General features: G+C 39.6%; 1 pseudogene; it reads right to left on the bottom strand.

Moving 5' to 3' along the window:
• Nucleotides 1-3,902: 3,902 nt before the first annotated feature.
• On the bottom strand, nucleotides 3,903-4,510 carry LOC110571324 (annotated as a pseudogene).
• Between the last annotated feature and the right edge of the window lie 6,186 nt (nucleotides 4,511-10,696).

Genomic DNA, 10,696 nt, shown 5'->3' with positions numbered 1-10,696 from the left:
TCCTCCAGGAGCTTTACAGTTTTGTATTTTTTATATTTGTTTATGATCTACTTTGATTTCATTTTTGTGAAGAGTAGAGGTCTGTGTCCAGATTCAGTCTCTGCATGTGGATGTCTAGTCATTCCAACACCATTTGTTTTCCTACTTTTAAGTCTTTTGTCAACCTGAGAGGTGAAAAATGATAACTCAGCATTGCTATAACTTGCATTTCTTTGACTATTAGTTAATTTGAAATTTTTTTACATAAATTAAAGCAATATTTATATGTTCTTGTGAATTGTCTGTCCAAATTTTTCCTATTTTTCTATTATTTTTGTCTTTTGTCCTTAAATTTTTAAGAATTCCTTATATGTTAGGCTTCTTAAACCTTTGGATATGGTACATGTTACAAATATTTACTCTTTTTCTTCAGTTATCTCTTGATTTTAATTATGATATTTTGTGTTATGCATTTTTATAAATTTTTCTGTAGTCAGTTTTATCAATCTTTTCTTTATTGCCTCTAGATTTTGAGTCATAATTAGAAAGCCTTTCCCTAGTCTGAAATTAAAAGGGAATTCACCCATATAGTACACGGATGGTTCCATTTTTTATATTTAGGTTCCTAATCCATTTAGAGTTTATTCTTGTATATGGTGTGATATGAATGTAATTTTATCTTTTTTTCCAAAATCATTCCCCAATCCCCCTGCATCATGTATTTAAAACTCCATCTTTGTCTGAAGTTTGTCTTCATCACTGTGCTCTTGGATCTACTTTCTGCTATAGAGTCTTTATTATTAATAGAAGTGAGATCTTATACTTTCCTTTTGTTTTTGCTTGAAGAACACTGTTTTAAGTGTGGAACTTTTATAATCTGATTGCCAGTGAACCCTTGCTTCTCCTTAACATGGTAGCTTACCAAGGTGCTCATCAGAAGGGAAGGCTGTCATATCCTGGGCAGTCTCTTTATCTCAGCCTGGTACTCTGTGACTGCAAGCTGGAATGATGGGATAGGTGTCTTAAATGCCCTTTTCAGAACATCCTTTACTGTTCACAGTGGCCATTGAAGCTATCTTTCTCACATTAGGAAGCCAAGGCCCTTCTTGTATAACAACCCCCCCCCCCCCCCGCCCCTCAATGGTAGCCTATAGGTAGTAGACTATGGAGGGTAGATTTATTGTCTGCCTTGTTAACTAATATATCTCAGGATCTGGTACAGTGCCATACACACAGTGGACAATAAATTAAATCTTTTTTAATGAGTGAAAGAATAAATGAATGACTGATGTATCACTGTTACATCCTTTCAAGTCCACTGTAGGAGCAGCTATGATATCAGCTTCCTAGACATGAAACACCTATTTCTCAGCCATATTTAAATCAGAAAAATGATATCTTTGATATTTAAATTTAAAAAAATGTTGTCACTAGGGATCAATGATCTGTGGGTGTTAATACTATGGATCAGGTATTGCAAAAGTTTTCACTTTTATTAGCTAACTTAATTCTCACTACGACCCTAAAAAGTAGATATTTTCAGCCTGCTTAATAACAGGAGAGGGGAAGCTCAGAAATTTTCAGTGAGACGATGCAGCTACAAAATGAAGCCAGGTCTTTGGGCTTCAGGTCCACTCATTTCTTAATAGCATGTTGAGAAGTGTTAAGATTCCTCCCCCTCCTGTATTATGCTGAGCGAAATAAGTCAATCAGAGAAAGACATGTATCATATGACCTCACTGATATGAGAAATTCTTAATCTCAGGAAACAAACTGAGGGTTGCTGGAGTGGGGGATGGGGTGGAGGGATGGGGTGGCTGGGTGATAGACATTGGGGAGGGTATGTGCTATGGTGAATGCTGTGAATTGTGTAAGACTGTTGAACCACAGACCTGTACCTCTGAAACAAATAATACATTATATGTTAAAAAAAAAAAAAAAAGAAGAAGAAGATAGCAGGAGGGAAGAATGAAGGGGGAAATCGGAGGGGGAGACGAACCATGAGAAACTATGGACTCTGAGATACAAACTGAGGGTTTTAGAGGGGAGGGGGTGGGGGGATGGGTTAGCCTGGTGATGGGTATTAAAGAGAGCACGTTCTGCATGGAGCACTGGGTGTTATACACAAACAATGAATCATGGAACACTACATCAAAAACTAATGGTGTAATGTATGGTGATTAACATAACATAATAAAAAAAAAACTCCCCCCTCCCAAAATGCAGAATCTAGGAGAGTATAATGATGGTCACAACTGCCCATGACCCACCCCCTTGCAATGACTGATGTGCGATAATTTATTGACTATTTACAAACTATTTACAAAATATTTACAAACTATTTCTTGAGAAGGTGTCAGAACTTTGCTGCTTCTTACAATATTATTCACATACCCTGTTCTGTAGCAGGTAATAAATAATTCACACTGAATTTGGCAAGAGCAAATGTTTGTCCTTTCCCACTTTCTGTTGGCTCGGGAGGAAATTATTTTCCCTCTTCAATTGTTTACTGAACAAAAATGCATTTACATCGTTTTCTAAGCCAGCTGTGTGGTCTGGCCTATTTTCCCCCATTGCTTCAATGAATAAATTGTGCAAAATCTCCTTGTTCCAGTAACAGGAGATCCTGCTAAGAAAACATTCAGTTAGACTCATACAATAAAGCACACCAATCTGACGTCTGGGTCAGATTTAAGAAATCAATTCTCCCCTGCTTCCAAAAAAGTCATTTTATTCTGGAAGACAAACTATCATGGTACAACCTGGAAAATGAAAATCTTTATTTAGAACCACTCTGGGTTTTCCAATGGGTCAATAGTTGTATTTAATATATGTAAAGATAGGTCAAAAGCAGTTTCAAATAAAAATATTTTCTCAGTCAGGGCTAACTAGGCCCTTCCCGATAACAACAAGATAAAAATACCATGCATTTATCCAGAGCATTTTATTTTCAGCACAGATGGTCCTGCATTTGTAGGCAGCCATAATTCAGGGAAAGGAAGACTGAAAATTATTTGGGTTTGGGGGTTAGACATCTTAGGATCAGTTTCCAGCTGAATGACTTGTTAGTCACCTAACTGAACCCTTTCTGAATGTGTAACATATGAAAGCTTAAATGAGATTTGCATATGAGAGCCTTCTATATGATCTAAAACATCATATAAGCACAACACCTTTTATTCCTATCATTTTTCTTGTATTTTTTTTTTTCTTTCTATTGACTTAGGTAGGTAGGTAAAGAGAGTAACACCTATAGTAATTTACTTGAGACATGAGCAGGGAGAGCCTTCTGGTTAGGTCTATTTTGGAAGGAGGGAGCTGCAATTGGAGAGGGAGGGAGCTCAGGTGTTTCTGGCCAGTCCTTTAACATGTTTTGAATGCATAGGACTCCATGGCTAGTCTTATTCTAGGTGCTGGGAAGAGGTTGAAGAAGACCAGACTTACCCAGTTTACCACAATTGTGGTGCTGCATAAGGTTCAGGAACTATTATAAAAGAGTAAATCCTAATTCCTCCCCTCAAGGCCCTCAAGCTATATTGGGGGGAGGGGGATGGGAAAGGCTGATGCACAACAAAATAATTGTTGCTGGTCTGACCCATTTACCAGGCTTCTCTTACTTTTCAGATTCTTGGTTGAAATCTCTTTTATAAAAAATTGAGAATTATTCTAGAGATTTCTCTCAGAACAGAGACAAGTTGCTGCTTGCACCCAGACTGGGGTACTGGGGTGAGGCTGGAAATGCTTAAAGTGGCATTATATATATATTATATATATAATATAATATAATATATATATATAATATTCATTTATATATATATGTATATATATAATATATATATATAATATATACATATATATATTATGTGTACGTGTGAGGTTGCCCCCAAAGGCAAACAGGTTTATTGGGACCACAGTCCAGGTGATCAAAGCTTGAACTTGGCTATACTTCCCAGCTCATCCTTCTTCATAGCATAGGAATTGGAAGAGCCTTTGGCTGCATGATAAGCTCATCTGCTGGATACTCGGCTGTGGTCTTGATGTTCCAGAAGGCGACCCCACCAGCACATGTGCACAGCAGCTGAACAGCCTGATTCACACGGCGTAGTGGGGACACGTCGATGGCCTGACCCCTCCCTGTTCGGGATCACCCAATGCAGGTTGAGTTCTCCCAGAACCACTATTAATAATGGCATGGACCAGGACCTGCGGGGTTCTCACCAGTGAGCATATGGATGATCTCAAAGGCATGCTTGGCAGTGCACATGGTCATGAGCTGCTTGCCATTTTTAAGGCGGTGCATCATCACTGTGTTGGTGAGGCGCTCCACAGTGGGGCACTGTGCCTTGTCGAAGCGCTTGGTGGCAGAGCGCCCTGCATGGTGGGTCAGGTACTTGGCATACTTCTCCTTCACCGCTATGTAATCCTGCAAGGAAATGTCATTGATCTGCACATCATTGATGCTCCACTTCCCAAAGAGCATGATGTCAGAGGTCTCTGTGACTGCAGGTGCAACCATCACCCACTCGGTCATCCTGAGGACACAGCCGGGGCGTCACAATCAGTCAGCATGCACCATGCTCTGTCCTGACACAGACAGGAAAAGGAAAGTGGCCTGATTTATAATGCAATGTGTCAAGCCACTTGATCTGTTTCATTCTTACCATCTGTAAAATAAGCATGATACTCCATGCCTATTTGGTTAGAAAAAGTCCAGAAAGTGGCTGGGAAATCATATAACATTGGGACCAAAACCAAAAAATAAAAATAAAATAAAATAAAATAAAATAAAATAAAAATAAAATAAAATAAAATAAAATAATAAAATCAGGAGATGAAACAATCATGTTTAAATGGTGTCCCCTGCACATGAGCTCATCTCGGAAAGAAAAAAAAAATAAGCTGATGAGATTAAATCAGCTAGAGATGTGGCATCCCCAGAAACATCAGAAATGTGTGAGAGCTTCGGGCATAATCTGTGTGTGAAAGCATCAAAGCGCTGACAACAGGCTTACTACCCTGTGGGCTAAAGCAGATGCTCTGGTGATCCCACAGCCAGACCACCGTCCTCCAATAAATCATTCTCCACTGTAACAAAGTTCTTAAATCTTTAGAAGGCTCTTAGTGTGGATTATAGCAAACATCTCAGTACATCTTTCTCAGCAAGGATGTTGAAGAACCACTGGGGTGAATTTTAAATACGGTCTTATTAACACATCCCTTCCTATAGCTCAGAAAAAACAGGAGGCACTCAGAATCCTCCCAGAATGTGGAATGTCAAAACCTGGGTGCATTTTCATTATGAGTGCAAAATATATGCAAAGCGGTCACCCATGGAATTCAAAGCCACTACCCAGGGGGACTTTGGGCTCGGGCAGGTGAGTTTCTGAAGCAATTACTCTGAAAATGCTAGACTGCTTTTCAATCTAAAAAGAGACATGGCTACTGTGTGCCTCCTTACTAGCTACAAAGTGTTGAGATATTAAAAGCAGTTCCCAGTTATTTAAAAGGGAATGGGAATGAGGAAGGGGCCTTGACTTTATTACACTGTTTGGCTGTGATATCCCAGAAAACATGGAACTTGAAGTATACCTTCAATGAGTATTGAAGGTTGGGGATGGGTCCAAAACCCTGGACTGAGACCACCAAGGGGCTAAAGGTGGATAAAAAAGGCCCTTCTGCTCAGAACAATCTGCTCCGACTGTAGCTCTTTCTAAAAGGAGTCATCAAGGGGTGCCTGGGTGGCTCAGTCGGTTGAGTGGCCGATCCTTGATTTTAGCTCAGGTTCTGATCTCAGGGTCGTGAGATCGGGCTCCAAGCTCCGTGTGTGTCTGCTTGAGTCTCTCTCTCCCTTTCCCTCTACTCTTCCCTCCTGTGTGCTCTCTCTCTCTCTCAAATAAATAAATAAATCTTTAAAAAATAAAAATATAAAAGGAGTCATCAAGACAAATCTGTGACTAGCAATCCTAAAATGGAAGTGAAAATACATGTCCACTGCCAGATATTTAAAAGAACATTCATAACAGCTTTATTCATAGTAGCAAAAAGCAAACTAAATGTTCACTAACAGGTGAATGGATACAAAAGTGTGGCATATTCGTTCAGTGGAATACTACTCAGCCACAAAAAGGGATGAACTATTGATAAATATAATAACATCAGTTAATCTCATAAGCCTTATATTTGGGTAATAGAAGCCAGGAAATAAGATTATTATATTATTCCATTTATATGAAGTTTCAGAACAGGAGAAACTAACTGGTATCAGAGCAATAGTTGTGTTGAGGGGGGGCAAGAAATGCCTGGAATGTGGTATTAGGTAAGAACTTTGTAGCATGCTGGAAGCATTCTGTGTCATTTCTGGGGTGGTATTTGCACAAATGTATATGTTTGTCAAAATTCATCAAAATGGACGTTAAGTTTGCATTTTATTGTATGTAACTTATGCTCCTGTTCATAAAACAGGTAGAAGAAAAAAAAAGCCATTTTCCAAGTTTAAATACAATTTCCTTATATCACAGCCATCATGAGTTTACAGATTCAATCTGATTTCAAGATTCATCCATATGAGTCTTCTCTTCTCCAAAGCTTTTAATAAAATTTCTGTCCTTTACTGTTTTCCCAGGAAGTGGGGTGAAAAGGAAAAGTAGTCTGAATGTGAATGGGCTTTGCTAACGGGAGAAAGGGTTTGTCCAACTATTGCTCTTAAAAGACCAGAGAACAATTCCCCCTCTATCAGATACCTAGTTTCAGAGCCTGTTTTAATGATAATTGCCCTGTCATGGTTCTCTTAGCAACTAGCAACTAACATCTGAAATAGAATTTGGAGTTTGAGGGAAAAAATCTTGGATTATTCAGGTCATTTTTCCAAAGCAGCCAGTGTCTAGGAGAAGCATTTTCTATTTCAGACAGAATGAAGGTGAAGACAACATAGTTTTACAAGAGAGAGATAAACTGGTTTTGCCCCATACTTTTCCACTGCCCTGATAGTCGCTCAGCAAATTTCATCCAGCCTCTGGCCTCTACTGATTCGTTATATTCACATAAGGTACGGGATGAGTACGTAAGTCTGGATATGGACCAACAAAAGTGAATTCTCTGCCACATAGTTTATGATTTCTCAAACCCTGAGAAAGTAAGCAATCTTGTGTCAGTTGGTGTGAAAGTGCAAAGTGGTTTCAAGTAAACAATAGAAGAGCATGGGTGTTCTGATAATAATGATTAATAACAATATTTATGCTCCAGTTTCTAGACTTTGATGAATTCCTTTCTCTGACTTGCCGTCGTAAGATGGTGTTGATGAGCTGGTGGTGGTGGTGGTGGTGATGCAGCTGCTTAGGAGCATGTTAGCTCCCAAGTGGAATGTGGGTAGCAAATTTATTGCTTCCAGTAATTTCACACTAGGAATTTCATCTTGTGGTTGGAATCCCTCCATTCTTTTGCTCACACTGTTTGTTCTTTACACCCAACATCAAGACTCTGTTCTCTGCCTAAATGACACACCCATTCAATTTTATCTTCTCTAGCTCCTGGACATGCCCCTTGCCCACCAGTGAGCCTTTTCTCTGCACCATCGCATGATCTGTATATGCTTATTCTTATACTAGGAGGGCTCTATCCCACATGAATAAGAAGCCCCTAATTAAAAAGGACCATTTATTATCTTTGTGTATTTTTTTTTCTTTTCCAATGTTAGTTGAGTGCATAGGAAACACAAAGCACTGTTACCTGACAAATGTAAAAACACATACCCATTAATAATGTCAATGCATTAATATATACAACGTAGATGAGATAATAAAGTTATAGAAAAACTATGGTCATGAACAACTGAATTTGCTAAAATGGCTGTATTATTGGACATTGGTTTTCAAAAGTTCAGAAGACGGCAGTGAAAGTTTTTATTTTAAGAGCAATCATTGAAAGAATCAACTGACCTTGCTCTTCTCTGTCTCAAGTCAGAAAATAAACAGTGGAAGTATATCTTAGTGGTTTGCAAGTGATTCAGAGCAGGATGCTCAGCTATTAGAAAGCCATCGATTGGGCTGGAGGAAATGAGTTGGCTGCAGCATGAGATATAAGCCAATGCTCAGGATTGTGAGGTCAGGGAAGGGTGCCAAAGTACACCACATTTCTTGGCAGGAATTCAAACTCATTGCTAAAGGCCTGCTCTTATTCTGAGTCCAGGTTTTCTAGCCTTTGCAAGACTCTTACTTTGATATTCAATATTTTTTATTCAATTTCTCCATCTTTCAAGATTCTTGATATTGTTATAAAATCTTCCTCTTTGATTACTGTCCCCAAACCCACATTTTTAGGTTAAAATTAATTCACTGCTTTTAGGCTGACTATTCTCTTAGACTGACAGTCAACTTTATTCAGAGACTCTATTTTCAGAAATATCTCTCACTCTAGAAAATAAGCAAGTTTGCCAAGAGTATCACTCAGTAAAAAAAAAAAAAATATTGGTGGCTCAAGAATATCAAAGCCCTTAGCCACTCTCACCAGATGGCTTCAAATAAGGTGTATTGGGCAGGGTCGTGGCTGAACGGGAAACCAGCAGACACAGTTCTATTCTGGGCTTGACTTCCATGTGACCTTGAGCAATACACTCAGTTTTTCTGCAGTTCAGTTTACTCAGGTTTTAAAAAATTGGAATGATAATACCAGGATGTTGTGGAGAGTCATCAGATTAGCAAGACACTTTGGACCCTTGAGACACAAACAATGTAGAAATAGAGGATATTCAAGACTTGGTTCACAGCAATGCATCTTATGTTCTACATACTGTATTCTCCTTTTTCTTTTCCTCGCTGTTTTCAAGCTCCATGAATTGTTCCTTTCAAACACTCTATTCCATTTGAATTGTTGCTCGGTTACAAATGATGGGATACATGTACACTCTAGTGAAATCAGTTCATTTTAATTAAACACAAGAAAGATCGAAGGAGTACTTATAGAAAGTAGGTTATTAGTTGGATGATAATCCGTAATCCCCCTAATATTAAAAGAGTCTCCTGGCTTCTCTCTTTTCCCTAACCATAAAGAATCTAAAGTTGTTTTACTAACACCCCCTCTTATTTGCCAAGTGGTTTCCAGCTGCTGGGCATTTTGCTCAACACTATGCTTGTCTTATCACATGTAGTCGTCACAACTCAATGAGGAGTGTCTTACTGTTAGATATCCTCACTTTATAGACCAGAAAATGGAATAAAGATTAGCAACTCAAAATAAAATAAAATAAAAATTAAATAAATAAAATAAAGATAAATAAAATAAAGATTAGCAACAGAAAATGGAATAAAGATTAACAACTCAGAATCACTCAAGTTGGCAGGAGCATAACTGTCCTTCGACCTTGGGTCCCTTAGCTTCTAGCCACTAACTGATACTTTCCCCAAACTCGTGATTGTCAAATGTGAGTAAGCTTTTGGATATTTGACATGCTTGTTAAAGATGTAGATTGCTGAGACTCACACACAGGTTGTTCTGATACGATGGCTTGTTTATTGCATATTAGAAACACATCCAAGGATTGAGAGTGAGGTGCTCTGCTGTGTATTCAGTGAGGACTGAGGGTTCAGTGGTGTAAATACTCCCACATGGTTAATTTTCAGCTACCATCCAGAAGCCATTGAACAAGGGGATTGGGAAGAGGTGTATTCAGCGGGCTCTTGCTGGCAAGTGTGACCGGTTTTGAGCCTGTTTTCCTGGCTTCAGCACACCGGTGTGGCTGGTTTCCTTGAAGTCACGCCCTCTGGAATGCCATCTTCCCAGCACCCATGCCTTGACTAAACGTTTGGGCAGAAAGAACTTTCGAGTTAAGGGCTTTTCAGGTACCCACTTGTCTTCACGGTGATAGTTTCTATCTTTTGTGACTTTGTATCCATAGTTCCACTTAGAATGTATGGGAATGCTACATGCAGGCAGCAGAAAGCCAACTGGAAGCTGGTAGGATGAATGTGACCCACCAAAGATCTTTAGAACAACAACAGCAAAATAAACTAATAGGGGAAAAGGAGATGAAAAGAAAAATGGCTCCTGTGGGTAGAATTTAAATCAGGAGCTTTTGCTCTTTGGTTCTTTGGAGAAGACTTTGATTTCATGCATTTGGACGGACAGAGTAGCAGCTATGGTGTCTGGGTCATGCTCAAGGAGTCTCAGGGTGATAGATGGAGGCGCTCCCAGGCTCAGCAATTTGCAGTCCTGACAAGGGCTTAAGAGGGAATGGTTTCGGGGCGCCTGGGTGGCTCAGTCGTTAAGCATCTGCCTTCAGCTCAAGTCATGATCCCAGGGTCTTGGGATTGAGCCCCGCATCGGGCTCCCTGCTCCTCAGGAAGCCTGCTTCTCCCTCTCCCACTCCCCCTGCTTGTGTTCCCTCTCTCGCTGTGTCTCTGTCAAGTACATAAATAAAAAATCTTTAAAAAAAAAAAAGAGGGAATGGTTTCTAGCCCCCGAGAAAGGAGCAGGGGAGGGAGGGAGGTCAGAGCGTGTGGCTGAATTCGCTGTCTCCGGCTCTCCCGTGTCCTTCCACGGAAGTTACAAAATGAGACTGAGACACACTGTGGAGACTTCCAACTGAAGGAAAATGAACTTGGACAAAACCTTCCCATGTCCTTGTCTTTTGGTTCTTGTTCATTACAGGGATGCCTGGAATAAACCTTCATGCATTAGTGTTCTCAACTTAGAATCCAAGCGGCCACACATGTCTGGTCCAGTT

The sequence above is a fragment of the Neomonachus schauinslandi genome, chromosome 2 (assembly GCF_002201575.2).
Source record: "Neomonachus schauinslandi chromosome 2, ASM220157v2, whole genome shotgun sequence".
NCBI lineage: Eukaryota > Metazoa > Chordata > Mammalia > Carnivora > Phocidae > Neomonachus > Neomonachus schauinslandi.
This window is presented reverse-complemented; position numbering and strand designations above follow the sequence as displayed.